At 47.4% G+C, this 19146-nt stretch overlaps 8 pseudogenes; all 8 read right to left on the bottom strand.

Annotated features, from left to right (window-relative positions):
* Positions 1 to 10074: 10074 nt before the first annotated feature.
* On the bottom strand, positions 10075 to 10193 carry LOC143936383 (5S ribosomal RNA; annotated as a pseudogene).
* Positions 10194 to 10294: 101 nt separating this feature from the next.
* LOC143936613 (5S ribosomal RNA) lies at positions 10295 to 10413 on the bottom strand (annotated as a pseudogene).
* Positions 10414 to 10736: 323 nt separating this feature from the next.
* On the bottom strand, positions 10737 to 10855 carry LOC143937338 (5S ribosomal RNA; annotated as a pseudogene).
* A 99-nt stretch (positions 10856 to 10954) lies between these two features.
* LOC143936755 (5S ribosomal RNA) lies at positions 10955 to 11073 on the bottom strand (annotated as a pseudogene).
* A 101-nt stretch (positions 11074 to 11174) lies between these two features.
* Positions 11175 to 11293, bottom strand: LOC143936726 (5S ribosomal RNA; annotated as a pseudogene).
* Positions 11294 to 11620: 327 nt separating this feature from the next.
* LOC143937259 (5S ribosomal RNA) lies at positions 11621 to 11739 on the bottom strand (annotated as a pseudogene).
* Positions 11740 to 11839: 100 nt separating this feature from the next.
* LOC143936977 (5S ribosomal RNA) lies at positions 11840 to 11958 on the bottom strand (annotated as a pseudogene).
* Positions 11959 to 18451: 6493 nt separating this feature from the next.
* LOC143937423 (5S ribosomal RNA) lies at positions 18452 to 18570 on the bottom strand (annotated as a pseudogene).
* Between the last annotated feature and the right edge of the window lie 576 nt (positions 18571 to 19146).

A 19146-nucleotide genomic window follows, 5' to 3' on the forward strand; every position in this document is an offset into this window, starting at 1 on the left:
CAGTTCGCTGCCCGTTGGGACTTTCCCAACTGTGGAGGGGCGATCGACGGGAAACATATGCGATTGTGCCCCCACCCCATTCAGGGTCCTACTATTGGAATTATAAGGGGTTCCATAGTGTGGTGTTAATGGCGGTGGTGTCAGCACAATATGACTTTCTGTATGTGGATGTGGGGAAGAACGGCCGGATGTCTGACGGAGGAGTGTTTAGGCAGACCGAGTTCTGCCACCGTCTCATCACTGGTGACCTGGACTTGCCACCAGATGCTGACAATGTGGAGGGTCTACCTTTTGTTTTTATCGCTGATGAAGCATTCGGTCTGATGAACCATTTGATGCAGCCCTTCCCCCAAAGGACCCTCACCCCGGAGAGGAGGGTTTTTAATTACCGGCTGGCCAGAGCAAGAAGGGTTGTGGAGAATGCCTTTGGTATTATGGCCAGCCGGTTCCGTCTGTTTTTGACAGCAATAAACTTGGCAGAGTACAAACTGAACTATGTCATTCTCTGCTGCTGCATTTTGCACAACTTTTTAAGAAGACTTTCTGGAACCCATTACCTGCAGCCAATTGGGCCTGAGGCCGGACTAATGCCAGAACTCACAGGGCTGGATCCTGCCCATCCTGGCTTAGCCCCCCAAACAGCACGTGAGGTGCGTGACCAGTATGTCACCTATTTTAATGGTAGGGGGGCTATTTCAATGCCAGCTGACCAATAAAGATTTCCTTTTGTTTAAATATGTATTGTCTGATCAAATTTTTAAGTTTGGTTCTTGTTTGCTTTTCAAGGTGGTTGTCTCTTACATTCTCCTAATTCAGGGATATGCAATTGGCCGACCTCCAGCTGGTGCAAAACTACAAGTCAATCATGCCTCTGGGTCTCATGCTTGTGGCTGTCAGTCTTGCTATGCTTCATGGGACTTGTAGTTCTGCAACAGCTGGATTTCCACTAATTGCATATTCCTGTCCTAGTGCATTTGTATTGCAAAGTGGTTTTTGCCAATAGTAAATAAGGCCCTTTGTGACAGAAAACACAAAATGACTTCCCAAACTGGTATTGAGTATTGAAAGAAGTAGACACACACACACACATCTTTTTATTTTTTATTTTTAATAGTGCACATTCCAACAAGTGCCTCTTTTTTTGGTATTTTTCTTTTTGTTTTGTTTTGTTTTGGTAAACAATTTTTTTTGTAAACATATAAATATATATATCTATATATATATAGATATATAATAAAATAAAAAAATAAATAAAATCAAATTTTTAACTATTTACAGAAAACAAGGGGTAAAGCCAAATTTTGAAGATGCATACCAAAAATTGGTAATGTCAACATGTGCTATCTACCATCATGAGTGATCAATGGACGTGTTTGGTGGGTGCAATCCCTTCCTCTCATATACTAGAATGAGGAAGGGTTTGCAAACACAAAATGCGTACATTGCGATCCTCTGATGGCACATAGCACATGTTGACACACCGTGTGCATCTTCAAAATTTGGCCTCTAAAAACAATGTTCTAAAAACATTAAAAACTTTTTTACAAGGAAATGAAGAGCATGATCTTTCGTTTTAGGGAAAAGGGGCTTAGATTCTCCCTAAAACATCGATCATGTTCTTCATTTCCTGTTTCATAGTGTCCAGTTCTCGTTGCATGCTTTGCATCTTGTTCTGCATTTGATCAATCTTGCCATTCCAGGCCATGATCTGACCAATCAGTCTCTGGGCACTGTCAGAGGAAAATGGCTCCGCGGCTTGTCCTTCCACAACCAGATCATCACCTAAAAACATGTGTAGATAAAAAATGTTGTTAAAATATACAGCCATTAATTGTTTACCTTAAGCTGGGTTGTCAGACACTCACTTTGTGGGGTGCGTATCTCCACCACCTCTTCCTCCTCCACATCTAGCCCTGGGCTGGGCTGCTCCAGCTCTGACACTGGGCTGGGCTGCTCCAGCTCTGACACTGGGCTTGGGCTAACTGCCCAATCAGGCTGGTGAGGTCGGGGGGTCCTGGGCTGCTCCGCCTCTTGTCTGAGTCTTTGTTCCCCTATGAGAATGAAAAAACAAAAAAAAAGGTATACTTTTAAGCATAGTGATATTTGGGTTCAGAAATTGCGCCTGCGCGGTGAGTGGAGGTGGTAGCCCCACCGTCCAAGCGGACATAGGGTTGTGAATATTAGAGGGCCCCTCGCAGGCGAGCTTCGCTCGCCACGCTTCGGGCTCGGCCTCGCTGCGCTCGGCTCTTTTATATTCTTACTCTATGTCCACTTGGATAGTGGGGATAGAACCTGGAGTCAGTGCTCAGGCGCCGTTCATGCTCGGCAATTTTCGGAATCTGTGTTGCTGTGTACTGCGCATGAGCAGTACACAGCGGACACTAACCGTAGGAGATCTCATATAAGCTGATCACACGCTGGTATCGTACACCGGTGGTGTTGGCCAAAATATTACCTGGTCAATCTGACCGCTGCTGTCGCTGTGGGCAACAGGCTGGCACCATTCTCCACATTTTCTGGGAATGCCCTAAATTATAAACATTCTGGCAGCCTGTCCTGAGACTCATCCACAAGTTCACAGACATTTCCTTAGCCAATGATCCCGCAGCAGTTCTTCTCAATCTAACTCCTATGTCGAGAAAGCGTTATCATAAGTCCTTACTTAAACATCTCCTCAATGCAGCTAGGGCCTGCATCCCAAGTCAGTGGAAAGAGCAATCTGCTCCAATGGTGACCCAGTGGTTCGCAAGGGTAAATGATATTGAACAAATGGAAGACCTGACTGCCACAAAGAGGGATAAAACGGAGGAGCATGGGAACAGATGGTTCTACTGGACCCAGTTTCGCTTTTCGGAAGAATACCTCCGCGAGACATAGTAAGCTCATGGTGATCGTTGGAGATCGCTGTTCCAAACGTTGGACAGCTGATGAGCTGGTGAGCCGAGGGCAGCTCTTGCTCCCTGGGAGGGGACCCCATCCTATCCACTCTACCCACGACACCCCCTTACTAATGGCCCACACAAGCAGTGGGTGGAGATGGAGATTGAGGATGGATCCATTCCCCTATTGACCTCCCCGTGGCTCCTGTCCTCCCTACCAAAAGACCTCAGGGATCACCCCGTAGTGGGAGCTACGTTGGCTGTTGTGCGGAGGTTGTTCCGCTGCACACACATTGCTCCCCTGCTGTCACCAATGACTCCGGTTATAGGTAATCCAGACTTCCCACCGGGATTTACCAACAAGAAACTGCGACAGTTGACAGTGGTGGGGAAACAGCGTCTGGGAGAGGTGTGGCCCTCGGGAGGGCTCCCGACCACGCAAACTGTCGCCAAGCTTTCTGACCCTCCGCTTGACTTGTTTAGTGCTTATCAACTTCGTCACTTTCTTCTGGCCATACAAAGGGCCCCCTACACTCCTAGAGACCTGACGCCCTTTGAATCCATCTGTCACAAAAAGGAACCTGTGCGACACACCCTCTCCCTCCTGTACAACCTATTAAGTAGTCAGCAGGAGGAGTCGACCCCACCATTTATCCACAAATGGGAGAGGGACTTTGGCATCACATTTACCCCACAACAGATAGGGAAGATCCTGACATTAGTACATAAAGCTTCCATCGCAAACCAATATCAAGAATCAGGATACAAGATAGTCTCACGCTGGTATAGAGTCCCATACCTTCTGAATAAAATTAAAAGATCGATTCCGGATGCTTGTTGGAGGTGCAATTCAGATACGGGGACCATGGGACACATTTTCTGGGCATGCCTGGCCTTGAGAAACTTTTGGGTGGAGGTGACTGGGACGATAAAAACTCTCAGAAATGTAGATATCGCAGACAATCCAGCAGCGTGCCTTCTACACTTGACCGAACAGCCTGTTCGAAAATACAAAAAAACCCTCACGATGCAACTCCTGAACGCCGCCCGGGCCTGCATTCCCACACTGTGGAGGCAGCCTCAGCCCCCATCCAAGGTGCTGTGGTATTTCAAAGTCAATCATATTCTCCGGATGGAAGAATTGACCGCCACCCTTCACAACACTGAAGAGGCATTTAGTGTTACATGGAGGCCCTGGAGGTATTTTACTGGTACTTGAGACTACATTCGGGAGGTGAGCAGCGCCCTTGTCCCAGAAAACGACTGAACATCTAACGTTTACCTACATAGGCCATGTCTGCCCTGGGTGGCATTCCCCCCCCCTCCCTTTTTGTCTTTATTTTTCTATTTTTCCCCGCCGCCGTCCCCCCCCCCCTCCTCTCTCTCCGTCTTTGCACTCTCTTCTTCCCCCGTTCTCCCTTTTGACTATGCCTTGTCTCCTTACTAGCCTTTGGGACCCAGAAGAACCCAAGGGTTCTGGACACGACCGGCTCATATTTTACTCTGGTTCACATAGGTCATGATAAGCTGGCTCGCTGTGGTCCCAGTTGTTCTCCATGATTACATTTGTCCGAACGGAGCTGGATTAGTTATACTGTACTACATGTCCGAGGTGGGGTTTCTCTCTTTTCTGCATGAAACTCTAGGACTCCCCTCTGAGAACCCAGAGTTATTTGGCTGCCTATTTTTTGTTACCATATAATTGTGACCCTGGGTCATGCTGTATGGTTAACTGTTATATTTATGTTGTTCTACTTACAGTGGTGTGAAAAAGTGTTTGCCCCTTCCTCATTTCCTGTTCCTTTGCATGTTTGTCACACTTAAGTGTTTCGGAACATCAAACCAATTTAAACAATAGTCAAGGACAACACAAGTAAACCCAAAATGCAATTTGTAAATGAAGGTGTTTATTATTAAAGGTGAAAAAAAATCCAAACCATCATGGCCCTGTGTGAAAAAGTGATTGCCCCCCTTGTTAAAACATACTATAACTGTGGTTGTCCACACCTGAGTTCAATTTCTCTAGCCACACCCAGGCCTGATTATTGCCACACCTGTTCACAATCAAGGCATCACTTAAATAGGAGCTGCTTGACACAGTAAGGTCCACCAGAAGATCCTTAAAAGCTACACATCATGCCGAGACCCAAAGAAATTCAGGAACAATTGAGAAAGAAAGTAATTGAGATCTATCAGTCTGGAAAGGGTTATAAAGCCATTTCCAAAGCTTTGGGAATCCAGCGAACCACAGTAAGAGCCATTATCCACAAATGGCGAAGACATGGAACAGTGGTGAACCTTCCCAGGAGTGGCCGGCCGCCCAAAATTACCCCAAGAGCGCAGCGACGACTCATCCAAGAGGTCACAAAAGACCCCACAACAACGTCCAAGGAACTGCAGGCCTCACTTGCCTCAGTTAAGGACAGCGTCATGCCTCCACCATCAGGAAAAGACTGGGCAAAAATGGCCTGCATGGCAGAGTTCCAAGGAGAAAACCACTGCTGAGCAAAAAGAACATCAAAGCTCTTCTCAATTTCTCCACAACACATCTTGATGATCCCCAAGACTTTTGGGACAACATTCTGTGGACCGATGAAACAAAAGTGGAACTCTTTGGAAGGTGTGTGTCCAAGTATATCTGGTGTAGAAGGAACACTGCATTTCATAAAAAGAACATTATATCAACAGTAAAATATGGTGGTGGTAGTGTGATGGTCTGGGGCTGTTTTGCTGCTTCAGGACCTGGAAGACTTGCCGTGATAAAAGGAACTATGAATTCTGCTGTCTACCAAGAGATCCTGAAGGAGAATGTCCGACCATCTGTTTGTGTACTCAAGCTGAAAAGAACTTGGGTTCTGCAGCAGGACAATGATCCTAAACACACCAGCAAGTCCACCAACGAATGGCTGAAGAAAAACAAAATGAAGACTTTGGAGTGGCCTAGCCAAAGTCCTGACCTGAATCCTATTGAGATGTTGTGGTATGACCTTAAAAAGGCCGTTCATGCTCGAAAACCATCTAATGTAACTGAATTAGGACAATTCTGCAAAGATGAGTGGGCCAAAATTCCTCCAGGACGCTGTAAAAGCCTCATTGCACGTTATCGCAAACGCTTGGTTGCAGTTGTTGCTGCTAAGGGTGGCCCAACCAGTTATTAGGTTTAGGGGGCAATCACTTTTTCACACAGGGCCATGATGGTTTGGATTTTTTTTCACCTTTAATAATAAACACCTTCATTTACAAATTGCATTTTGTGTTTACTTGTGTTGTCCTTGACTATTGTTTAAATTGGTTTGATGTTCTGAAACACTTAAGTGTGACAAACATGCAAAGGAACAGGAAATGAGGAAGGGGGCAAACACTTTTTCACACCACTGTATACTTAATAAAAGAATAAAACAAAAAAAAAAAATAAGTCAATGCCAACAACTTAAAAAAAAAAGCCTATGGCATCGAGAAATCCCAGGCGGTCTCCCATCCAGGTACTAACCAGGTCCCAACCCTGCTTAGCCTCTGAGATCAAATGAGATTTGGCTCTTTCAGGGTGATGCAGCCATAGTAGATTTTTTCAGGCACGCTCAACCCTCTTGACAAACGCCAAGATGGTCACCTTGGGAAACAAACAAAAAAAACAAGTCAACGCCAACAACATAAAAAGAAGCCTACCGCACCTAGTATTTCCAGGCGGTCTCCCATCCAGGTATTAACAAGGCGCGACCCTTTCTAGCCTCTGAGATCAGCGGAGATTGGGCGCTTTCAGGGTGATGTGCCCATAGGCAATCTCTTTGGGCACTCTCATCCCTCTTGAAAAATGCCAAGATAGTCACCCTGTGAAACAAGCGAAAAAAAACAGGTCAACGCCAACAACATAAAAAGAAGAATACGGCACCTGGTATTCCAAGGCCGTCTCCCATTCAAGTACTAACTAGGCCCAACCCTTCTTAGCCTCTGAGATCAGAAGAGATAGGGTGCTTTCAGGGTGATGCGGCTGTAAGCGATCTCTTTAGGCACTCTCAACCCTCTTGACAAATGCCAAGATGATCAATTTGGGAAACAAGCAAAAAAAACAGGTCAACACCAACAACATAAAAATAAGCCTGCGGCATCTGGAAAACCCAGGCGGTCTCCCATCCAGGTACAAACCAGGCCCAACCCTGCTTAGCCTCTGAGACCAAACGAGATTGGGCGCTTTCAGGGTGTTGTGCTCGTAGGCAATTTCTTTGTGCACTCTCAACCCTCTTGACACATGCCAAGATGGTCACCTTGGGAAACAAGGTAAAAAAAACAGGTCAACGCCGACAACATAATGAGAAGCCTACGGCACCAAGCTGTCTCCCATCCAGGTACTAACCAGGCCCATCGCTGCTTAGCCTCCGAGATCAGATGAGATTGGGCTCTTTCAGGGTGATTTGGCCGTAGGCACTCTCTTTGGGCACTCTGAAGCCTGTTGACAAAGGCCAAGATGGTCACCTTGGGAAACAAGCTAAAAAAAACAGGTCAAAGCCAACAACATAAAAAGAAGCCTACGGCATCCAGTATTCCCAGGCGATCTCCCAATCAAGAAACTAACCAGACCAGATCCTTCTATGGCACCTGGTCTTCCCAGGCATTCCCTGGTGGTCTCCCATCCAGGTACTAACCAGGCCTGACGCTGCTTAGCCTCTGAAATCAGACGAGATCGGGTGCTTTCAGGTTGATGTGGCCGTAAGCGTTCTCTTCAAGACACGCCCAACCCTCTTGACAAATGCCAAGATGGTCGCCTTGAGAAACAAGCAAAAAAAACAGGTCAAAGCCAACAACATAAAAAGAAGCCTATGGGCTTACAGCGGACCTTAAAAGATGGGACCCACTAGCTCTGTCATGGTTCGGACGCTGTAATGTGTTGAAGATGAACGCGATGCCACGACTTCTGTATCTACTACAAGCCTTACCTATCAAAATACCCCAGACTTTCTTTCATGCGGTTCGCTCAATCTTTATCAAGTTCCTCTGGTGCGGAAAACATATGCGTATTGGTAGGGCAATGCTATAGCGACCGAAATTGCGGGGAGGTATTGGCTTCCCGGACCCTGCTCTATATTACACAGCGACGCACATGACACCGGTGGATGACTGGTGCCGGTGTTCTGCCATATACTGTCTGGCCATGATATAGTGTCCACGCCGTACTGCGCATGCACAGTACGGAGCAGACGAAGCTTCTGAAAATCTCCGAAGCTGAACGGCGCCTGCGCGGTGAGTGGAGGTGGTAGCCCCACCATCCAAGCGGACATAGGGTTGGGAATATTAGAGGGCCCCTCGCAGGCGAGCTTCGCTCGCCACGCTTCGGGCTCGGCCTCGCTGCGCTTGGCTCTTTTATATTCTTATACTCTATGTCCACTTGGATAGTGGGGATAGAACCTGGACTCAGTGCGCAGGCGCCGTTCATGCTCGGCAATTTTCGGAATCTGTGTTGCTGTGTACTGCGCATGAGCAGTACACAGCGGACACTATCCGATGGGGGACCATATGTGATAAGACACCGGCATGGGGAACTGAAGCTATGGGTCAAGCTAGAGCAGGAGATGGCACGGGTTCCACTGGCTGGTCTGCCTTGGGCGGGGAGGCCATTGGAGCCCTGTGTGACTACTCACCCGTTAATTGGCCCCTCGCTCGCCGAGATGGATAGTTTTTTTCACCTTTCCCACCTGACTAACTTCCCTTCTCCTATGACCCCAATTATTGGACATCCTAGATTCCCCCTGGGCCTGTCTGACCAGGCCTTTACCAGGCAAGCCCCGAAATGGCTTCTGAGAGCAGCCCTATTTCTTGGACCCACGGGCTTGATTCCCATGGGGACCATACTGCTAGAGCAAGTACCTGTTGCATTGGATAGCTGGAGAGCTAGACAGCTAATCCATTTCCTCGGATCACTACCTAACCATTCGTTCTTCTCTAGACAATTCCACCCCTTCGAGGAACTTTGCCTGGATGATGGCCCAATTCGTGGTTCCCTCTCTAGGTCCTACCAAATCCTGACAGACGCACAATCCTCCACGGATCCACCCTTCCTAGCTAAATGGAAAAGGGACTTACAAACTACATTCTCCAAACCACAGAAGGACAGAATACTCTTTTTCGCCCATAAGTCGTCACTCTGCAGTAAATATCAGGAGATCTCATATAAGCTGATCACACGCTGGTATCGTACACCGGTGGTGTTGGCCAAAATATTCCCTGGTCAATCTGACCGCTGCTGTCGCTGTGGGCAACAGGCTGGCACCATTCTCCACATTTTCTGGGAATGCCCTAAATTACAAACATTCTGGCAGCCTGTCCTGAGACTCATCCACAAGTTCACAGACATTTCCTTAGCCAATGATCCCGCAGCAGTTCTTCTCAATCTAACTCCTATGTCGAGAAAGCGTTATCATAAGTCCTTTCTTAAACATCTCCTCAATGCAGCTAGGGCCTGCATCCCAAGTCAGTGGAAAGAGCAATCTGCTCCAATGGTGACCCAGTGGTTCGCAAGGGTAAATGATATTGAACGAATGGAAGACCTGACTGCCACAATGAGGGATAAAACGGAGGAGCATGGGAACAGATGGTTCTACTGGACCCAGTTTCGCTTTTCGGAAGAATACCTCCGCGAGACATAGCAAGCCCATGGTGATCGTTGGAGATCGCTGTTCCAAACGTTGGACAGCTAATGAGCTGGTGAGCCGAGGGCGTCTCTTGCTCCCTGGGAGGGGACCCCATCCTATCCACTCTACCCACGACACCCCCTTACCCCTTCTTTTCCTTTTCTGCCATTTCCTTCCCCAATCTTCTCTTTCCCCTTCTCCCTCCTTTCAGTTCTACTATTTCCCTTCTTAACTCAAAAAAGGGAAAAGAAAATGGTATGTTCCGACCCCATTTGACTACTACACAATACTCTTCCCCTATCTATGGATATCTAAACTCTTCGAGGCTAGCAGGGCTAGTATCAATAATATTTTAAGTGGTAGAGGATCCCAACGAGATGGAGCTTTAATCTTATCTTGATATGACCGCAATGCTGTACACGTGCTATTCTCCTCGGAATTCTTACCATTGGCTCTGATATCCATGCAATATGATCGTTTGTTTGTAACTATTTGTATCACACATTCTGTGAAGTTGCCTTTGCTTTGTATGTCGCATACTACTAAATAAAAAAAAAAAAAAAAAAAAAAAAAGCCTATGGCACCTGGTATTCCGAGGCGGTCTCCCATCCAGGTACTAACCAGGCCCGACACTGTTTAGCATCTGAGATCAGACGAGATTGGGTGTTTTCAGGGTGATGGGGCCGTAGGTGATCTCTTTGGGCACTCTCAACCCTCTTGACAAACGCCAAGATGGTCGCCTTGGGAAACAAGTGAAAAAAAAAACAGGTCAAGGCCAACAACATAAAAAGAAGCCTACAGCACCTAGTATTCCCAGGTGGTCTCCAATCCAGGTACTAGCAAGGCCCAACCATGTTTAGCTTCTGAGATCAGAGGAGATCGGGTGCTTTCAGGGTTATGTGCCCATAGGCAATCTATTTGGGCATTCTCAACCCTCTTGACAAATGCCAAGATAGTCACCTTGAGATACAAGCAAAAAAAAACAGGTCAATGTCAACAACATAAAAAGAAGAATACGGCACCTGGTATTCCAACGCCATCTCCCATCCAGGTACTAACTAGTCCCAACCCTTCTTAGCCTCAGAGAAGAGAAGAGATAGGGCTCTTTCAGGGTGATGCTGCTGTAAGCGATCTCTTTGGGCACTCTCAACCCTCTTGACAAATGCCAAGATGGTCACCTTGGGAAACAAGCAAAAGAAAAAAAAAACGAATCAACGCCAACAACATAAAAAGAAGCCTACAATAACTGGTATTCCCTGGTGGTCTCCCATCCAGGTACTAACCAGGCTCGACTCTTCTTGGCCTCCAAGATCAGACGAGATTGGGTGCTTTCAGAGTGATGTGGCCATAGGCAATCTCTTCAGGCACTCTCAACCCTCTTGACAAACACCAAGATGGTCACTTTGGGAAACAAGCGAAAAAAAACAGGTCAACCTCAACAACATAAAAAGAAGTCTACGACACCTGGTATTCCCAGGCGGTCTCCCATCCAGGTACTAACAAGGCCCGACTTTTCTTAGCTTCCAACATCAAACGAGATCGGGTGCTTTCAGGGTGATGTGCCCGTAGGCAATCTCTTCAGGCACTTTCAACCCTCTTGACAAACGTCAAGATGATCACCTTGGGAAACAAGTGAAAAAAAAACCAGGTCAAGGCCAACAACATAAAAGGAAGCCTACAGCACCTAGTATTCTCAGGTGGTCTCCAATCCAGGTACTAGCAAGGCCCAACCCTGTTTAGCTTCTGAGATCAGAGGAGATCGGGCGCTTTCAGGGTTATGTGCCCATAGGCAATCTCTTTGGGCATTCTCAACCCTCTTGACAAATGCCAAGATACAAGATACCTTGAGATACAAGCGAAAAAAAAACAGGTCAATGTCAACAACATAAAAAGAAGAATACGGCACCTGGTATTCCAACGCCATCTCCCATCCAGGTTACTAACTAGGCCCAACCCTTCTTAGCCTCAGAGAAGAGAAGAGATAGGGCTCTTTCAGGGTGATGCTGCTGTAAGCGATCTCTTTGGGCACTCTCAACCCTCTTGACAAATGCCAAGATGGTCACCTTGGGAAACAAGCAAAAAAAAAAAAAACGAATTAACGCCAACAACATAAAAAGAAGCCTACAATAACTGGTATTCCCTGGTGGTCTCCCATCCAGGTACTAACCAGGCCCGACTCTTCTTAGCCTCCAAGATCAGACGAGATTGGGTGCTTTCAGAGTGATGTGGCCATAGGCAATCTCTTCAGGCACTCTCAACCCTCTTGACAAACACCAAGATGGTCACTTTGGGAAACAAGCGAAAAAAAAACAGGTCAACCTCAACAACATAAAAAGAAGTCTACGACACCTGGTATTCCCAGGCGGTCTCCCATCCAGGTACTAACAAGGCCCGACTCTTCTTAGCCTCCAACATCAAACGAGATCGGGTGCTTTCAGGGGGATGTGCCCGTAGGCAATCTCTTCAGGCACTTTCAACCCTCTTGACAAACGCCAAGATGGTCACCTTGGGAAACAGGCAAAAAAAAAAATAATAAGTCGGAAGCTAGAGACAATACGGCCTGAGTCCTCAATTTAATCCATGCGGCGCATGTACAGGGAAGGCCCTTGCTTATGTTGTTCAACGGACGCTGAGAAGGCCTTTGACAGGGTGGCCTGGCTCTTTATGCAGGCCACCCTGGAACATATAGGTCTTGGCCCCAACATGATGAGCTGGGTAATGTCGCTTTACTCCACGCCGTCGGCAGCGGTACGGGTGAACAAGTGATGCTCAGACTCTTTCCCCATCACTAATGGGATAAGGCAGGGGTGCCCTCTGTCTCCCCAAATTTTTATTCTGACACTGGAACCACTTATGTGTCACGTTCGGAATGACCTGAATATTACTGGCATAGCCAAACCCTCGGCACACCACAAAATTGCGGCGTACGCTGACGATCTAATTTTTTCCGTCTCCAATCCACACATTTTGCTTCCCAATATACTTGCGTCTCTACAGCGATACGGCAGCCTATCAAACTATAAAATCAATTGCGCCAAGTCGGCTGTATTGAATATATCGGTCCCGGATGGTGAGGCCAAGAGGCTACTGGGCTGAAAAATCTATACGTTACCTGGGCGTTGACATCGCAGCGGATTTAGCGCAATTGTACCCGCTTAATTTTGTCCCTCTCCTGGATAGACTGAAATCTGATTTGGGAAACTGGCATGCTTTAACACTGACCTGGTTCGGGTGCTGTAATGCATTCAAAATGACGGCCCTCCCGCGGATCTCATACATGTTCCAGACATTACCGATCCGGTTACCCCCAATTTTTTTCAGACAACTGCAGGTGCTGCTCCGGGACTTTATTTGGGCGCACAAACCGCCCAGAGCCCGTTTGCAATTGCTTGCCAGACCAAAGGACAAGGGGGGTCTGGGTCTCCCAGATCTCAGACAATACTACAGAGTGACTCTGCTAGCGAGAGTCGTTGATTGGCATTGTAATGGCCCACACAAGCAGTGGGTGGAGATGGAGATTGAGGATGGATCCATTGACATCCCCGTGGCTCCTGTCCTCCCTACCAAAAGACCTCAGAGGTCACCCCGTAGTGGGAGCTACGTTGGCTGTTTTGCGGAGGTTGTTCCGCTGCACACACATTGCTCCCCTGCCATCACCAATGACTCCGGTTATAGGTAATCCAGACTTCCCACCGGGATTTACCAACAAGAAACTGCGACAGTTGACAGTGGTGGGGAAACAGCGTCTGGGAGAGGTGTGGCCCTCCGCTTGACTTGTTTAGTGCTTATCAACTTCGTCACTTTCTTCTGGCCATACAAAGGGCCCCCTACACTCCTAGAGACCTGACACCCTATGAATCCATCTGTCACAAAAGGGAACCTGTGCGACACACCCTCTCCCTCCTGTACAACCTATTGAGTAGTCAGGAGGAGGAGTCGACCCCCACCATTTATCCACAAATGGGAGAGGGACTTAGGCATCACATTTACCCCACAACAGATAGGGAAGATCCTGACCTTAGTACATAAAGCTTCCATCGCAAACCAATATCAAGAATCAGGATACAAGATAGTCTCACACTGGTATAGAGTCCCATACCTTCTGAATAAAATGAATAGATCGATCCCGGATGTTTGTTGGAGGTGCAATTCAGATACGGGGACCATGGGACACATTTTCTGGGCATGCCCGGCCTTGAGGAACTTTTGGGTAGAGGTGACCGGGACGATAAAAACTCTCAGAAATGTAGATATCGCAGACAACCCAGCAGCGTGCCTTCTACACTTGACCAAACAGCCTGTTCGAAAATACAAAAAAACCCTCACGATGCAACTCCTGAACACCGCCCGGGCCTGCATTCCCACACTGTGGAGGCAGCCTCAGCCCCCATCCAAGGTGCTGTGCTATTCCAAAGTCAATCATATTCTCCGGATGGAAGAATTGACCGCCACCCTTCACAACACTGAAGAGGCATTTAGTGTTACATTGAGGCCCTGGAGGTATTTTACTGGTACTTGAGACTACATTCAGGAGGTGAGCAGCGCCCCTGTCCCAGAAAACGGCTGAACATCTAACGTTTACCTACGTAGGCCATGTCTGCCCTGGGTGGCATTCCCCCCCCTCCCTTTTTGTCTTTATTTTTCTTTTTTTCCCCGCCGCCTCCCCCCCCCCTCCTCTCTCTCCGTCTTTGCACTCTCTTCTTCCCCTGTCCTCCCTTTTGACTATGCCTTGTCTCCTTACTAGCCTTTGGGACCCAGAAGAACCCCAGGGTTCTGGACACGACCGGCTCATATTTTACTCTGGTTCACATAGGTCATGATAAGCTGGCTCGCTGTAGTCCCAGTTGTTCTCCATGATTACATTTCTCCGAACGGAGCTGCATTAGTTATACTGTACTACATGTCGGAGGTGGGGTTTCTCTCTTTTCTGCATGAAACTGTAGGACTCCCCTCTGAGAACCCAGAGTTATTTGGCTGCCTATTTTTTGTTACCATGTAATTGTGACCCTGGGTCATGCTGTATGGTTGACTGTTATATTTATGTTGTTCTACTTATACTTAATAAAAGAATAAAAAAAAATAAAAAAAATAAGTCAATGCCAACAACTTAAAAAAAAAGCCTATGGCATCGAGAAATCCCAGGCGGTCTCCTATCCAGGTACTAACCAGGTCCCAACCCTGCTTAGCCTCTGCGATCAAATGAGATTTGGCTCTTCCAGGGTGATGCAGCCATAGTAGATTTTTTCAGGCACGCTCAACCCTCTTGACAAACGCCAAGATGGTCACCTTGGGAAACAAACAAAAAAAACAGGTCAACGCCAACAACATAAAAAGAAGCCTACCGCACCTAGTATTTCCAGGCGGTCTCCCATCCAGGTATTAACAAGGCGCGACCCTTTCTAGCCTCTGAGATCAGCGGAGATTGGGTGCTTTCAGGGTGATGTGCCCATAGGCAATCTCTTTGGGCACTCTCATCCCTCTTGAAAAATGCCAAGATAGTCACCCTGGGAAACAAGCGGAAAAAAACAGGTCAACGCCAACAACATAAAAAGAAGAATACGAAGCAGACCAAGCGTATCACGCGTGAGAACCCCTTACAAGAGGACAGACCAGTCCTATACTGCACGAACTAGACTGCGGACTGGGATTACTCAGCCCAACAATCAGTTGACCTACCGTGCTGACCCGTCACCTGGTAAATACTCTCTTAATAACCTGATTAGTACGAAGTTAATTTATGACTGTTGACTATTCATGTTCTTGTTTCCACTACAAGTGAAAAACGAAAAAGGAACGACTGGAGTATTACGTATCAGCATTACCTGCAGCAAATGTTTATCCTCTCTGTTTATTTTCATTTTTTTTCATTCTTTTACTGTATATCAAGCTGTAATACCCTATCTCCTATAATTAAAGATTGTTTTAAAAAAAAAAAAAGAAGAATACGGCACCTTGTATTCCAAGGCCGTCTCCCATTCAAGTACTAACTAGGCCCAACCCTTCTTAGCCTCTGAGATCAGAAGAGATAGGGTGCTTTCAAGGTGATGCGGCTGTAAGCGATCTCTTTAGGCACTCTCAACCCTCTTGACAAATGCCAAGATGATCACTTTGGGAAACAAGCGAAAAAAACAGGTCAACACCAACAACATAAAAATAAGCCTGCTGCATCTAGAAAACCCAGGCGGTCTCCCATCCAGGTACAAACCAGGCCCAACCCTGCTTAGCCTCTGAGACCAAACGAGATTGGGCGCTTTCAGGGTGTTGTGCTCGTAGGCAATTTCTTTGTGCACTCTCAACCCTCTTGACACATGCCAAGATGGTCACCTTGGGAAACAAGGGGAAATAAAACAGGTCAACGCCGACAACATAATGAGAAGCCTACGGCACCTGATATTCCCAAGCTGTCTCCCATCCAGGTACTAACCAGGCCAGATCCTTCTATGGCACCTGGTCTTCCCAGGCAGTCTCCCATCCAGGTACTAACCAGGCCTGACGCTGCTAGCCTCTGAAATCAGACGAGATCGGGTGCTTTCAGGTTGATGTGGCCGTAAGCGTTCTCTTCAAGACACGCCCAACCCTCTTGACAAACGGCAAGATGGTCGCCTTGAGAAACAAGCAAAAAAACAGGTCAAAGCCAACAACATAAAAAGAAGCCTATGGGCTTACAGCGGACCCTAAAAGATGGGACCCACTAGCTCTGTCATGGTTCGGACGCTGTAATGTGTTGAAGATGAACGCGATGCCACGACTTCTGTATCTACTACAAGCCTTACCTATCAAAATACTCCAGACTTTTCATGCGGTTCGCTCAATCTTTATCAAGTTCCTCTGGCGCGGAAAACATATGCGTATTGGTAGGGCAATGCTATTGCGACCGAAATTGCGGGGAGGTATTGGCTTCCCGGATCCTGCTCTATATTACACAGCGACGCACATAACACCGGTGGTTGACTGGTGCCGGTGTTCTGCCATATACTGTCCGGCCATGATATAGTGTCTGCGCCGTACTGCGCATGCACAGTACGGAGCAGACGAAGGTTCGGAAAATCTTCGAAGCTGAACGGCGCCTGCGCGGTGAGTGGAGGTGGTAGCCCCACCAACCAAGCGGACATAGGGTTGTGAATATTAGAGGGCCCCTCGCAGGCGAGCTTTGCTCGCCACGCTTCGGGCTTGGCCTCGCTGGCTCTTTTATATTCTTACTCTATGTCCACTTGGATAGTGGGGATAGAACCTGGACTCAGTGCGCAGGCGCCGTTCATGCTCGGCAATTTTCGGAATCTGTGTTGCTGTGTACTGCGCATGCGCAGTACACAGCGGACACTATCCGATGGGGGACCATATGTGATAAGACACCGGCATGGGGAACTAAAGCTATGGGTCAAGCTAGAGCAGGAGATGGCGCGGGTTCCACTGGCTGGTCTGCCTTGGGCGGGGAGGCCATTGGAGCCCTGCGTGACTACTCACCCGTTAATTGGCCCCTCGCTCGCCGAGATGGATAGTTTTTTTCACCTTTCCCACCTGACTAATTTCCCTTCTCCTATGACCTCAATTTTTGGACATCCTAGATTCCCTCCAGGCCTGTCTGACCAGGCCTTTACCAGGCAAGCCCCGGACCATACTGCTAGAGCAAGTACCTGTTGCATTGGATAGCTGGAGAGCTAGACAGCTAATCCATTTCCTCGGATCACTACCTAACCATTCGTTCTTCTCTAGACAATTCCACCCCTTCAAGGAACTTTGCCTGGATGATGGCCCAATTCGCGGTTCCCTCTCTAGGTCCTACCAAATCCTGACAGACGCACAATCCTCCACGGATCCACCCTTCCTAGCTAAATGGAAAAGGGACTTACAAACTACATTCTCCAAACCACAGAAGGACAGAATACTCGTCACTCTGCAGTAAATATCAGGAGATCTCATATAAGCTGATCACACGCTGGTATCGTACACCGGTGGTGTTGGCCAAAATATTCCCCGGTCAATCTGACCGCTGCTGTCGCTGTGGGCAACAGGCTTGCACCATTCTCCACATTTTCTGGGAATGCCCTAAATTACAAACATTCTGGCAGCTTGTCCTGAGACTCATCCACAAGTTCACAGACATTTCCTTAGCCAATGATCCCGCAGAAGTTCTTCTCAATCTAACGCCTATGTCAAGAAAGCGTTATCATAAGTCCTTACTTAAACATCTCCTGAATGCAGCTAGGGCCTGCATCCCAAGTCAGTGGAAAGAGCAATCTGCTCCAATGGTGACCCAGTGGTTCACAAGGGTAAATGATATTGAACGAATGGAAGACCTGACTGCCACAATGAGGGATAAAATGGAGGAGCATGGGAACAGATGGTTCTACTGGACCCAGTTTCGCTTTTCGGAAGAATACCTCCGCGAGACATAGTAAGCTCATGGTGATCGTTGGAGATCGCTGTTCCAAACGTTGGACAGCTGATGAGCTGGTGAGCCGAGGGCGTCTCTTGCTCCCTGAGAGGGGACCCCACCCTATCCACTCTACCCACGACACCCCCTTACCCCTTCTTTTCCTTTTCTGCCATTTCCTTCCCCAATCTTCTCTTTCCCCTTCTCCCTCCTTTCAGTTCTACTATTTCCCTTCTTAACTCAAAAAAGGGAAAAGAAAATGGTATGTTCCGACCCCATTTGACTACTACACAATACTCTTCCGCTATCTATGGATATCTAAACTCTTCGAGGGTAGCAGGGCTAGTATCAATAATATTTTAAGTGGTAGAGGATCCCAACGAGATGGAGCTTTAATCTCATCTTGATATGACTGCAAAGCTGTACACGTGCTATTCTCCTCAGACTTCTTACCATTGGCTCTGATATCCATGCAATATGATCGTTTGTTTGTAACTATTTGTATAACACATTCTGTGAAGTTGCCTTTGCATTGTATGTCGCATACTACTAAATAAAAAAAAAAAAAAAAAAGAAGCCTATGGCACCTGGTATTCCCAGGCGGTCTCCCATCCAGGTACTAACCAGGCCCGACACTGTATAACATCCGAGATCATACGAGATTGGGTGCTTTCAGGGTGATAGGGCCGTAGGTGATCTCTTCGGGCACTCTCAACCCTCTTGACAAATGCCAAGATGGTCACCTTGGGAAACAATTGAAAAAAAAAACAGGTCAAGGCCAACAACATAAAAAGAAGCCTACAGCACCTAGTATTCCCAGGTGGTCTCCAATCCAGGTACTAGCAAGGCCCAACCCTTTTTAGCTTCTGATATCAGAGGAGATCGGGCGCTTTCAGGGTTATGTGCCCATAGGCAATCTCTTTGGGCATTCTCAACCCTCTTGACAAATGCCAAGATGGTCACTTTGGGAAACAAGCGAAAAAAAAACAGGTCAATGCCAATAACATAAAAAGAAGTCTATGACACCTGGTATTCCCAGGCAGTCTCCCATCCAGGTACTAACAAGGCCCGACTCTTCTTAGCCTCCAACATCAAACGAGATCGGGTGCTTTCAGGGTGATGTGCCCGCAGGCAATCTCTTCAGGCACTTTCAACCCTCTTAACAAACGCCAAGATGGTCACCTTGGGAAACAAGCAAAAAAAATAAAAATAAGTCGGAAGCTAGAGACAATACGGCCCGAGTCCTCAATTTAATCCATGCGGCGCATGT

This window comes from Lithobates pipiens, unplaced genomic scaffold, assembly GCF_037356315.1.
Source record: "Lithobates pipiens isolate NorthernLeopardFrog02 unplaced genomic scaffold, aLitPip1_a1.2 Scaffold_28, whole genome shotgun sequence".
Taxonomy (NCBI): Eukaryota; Metazoa; Chordata; class Amphibia; order Anura; family Ranidae; genus Lithobates; species Lithobates pipiens.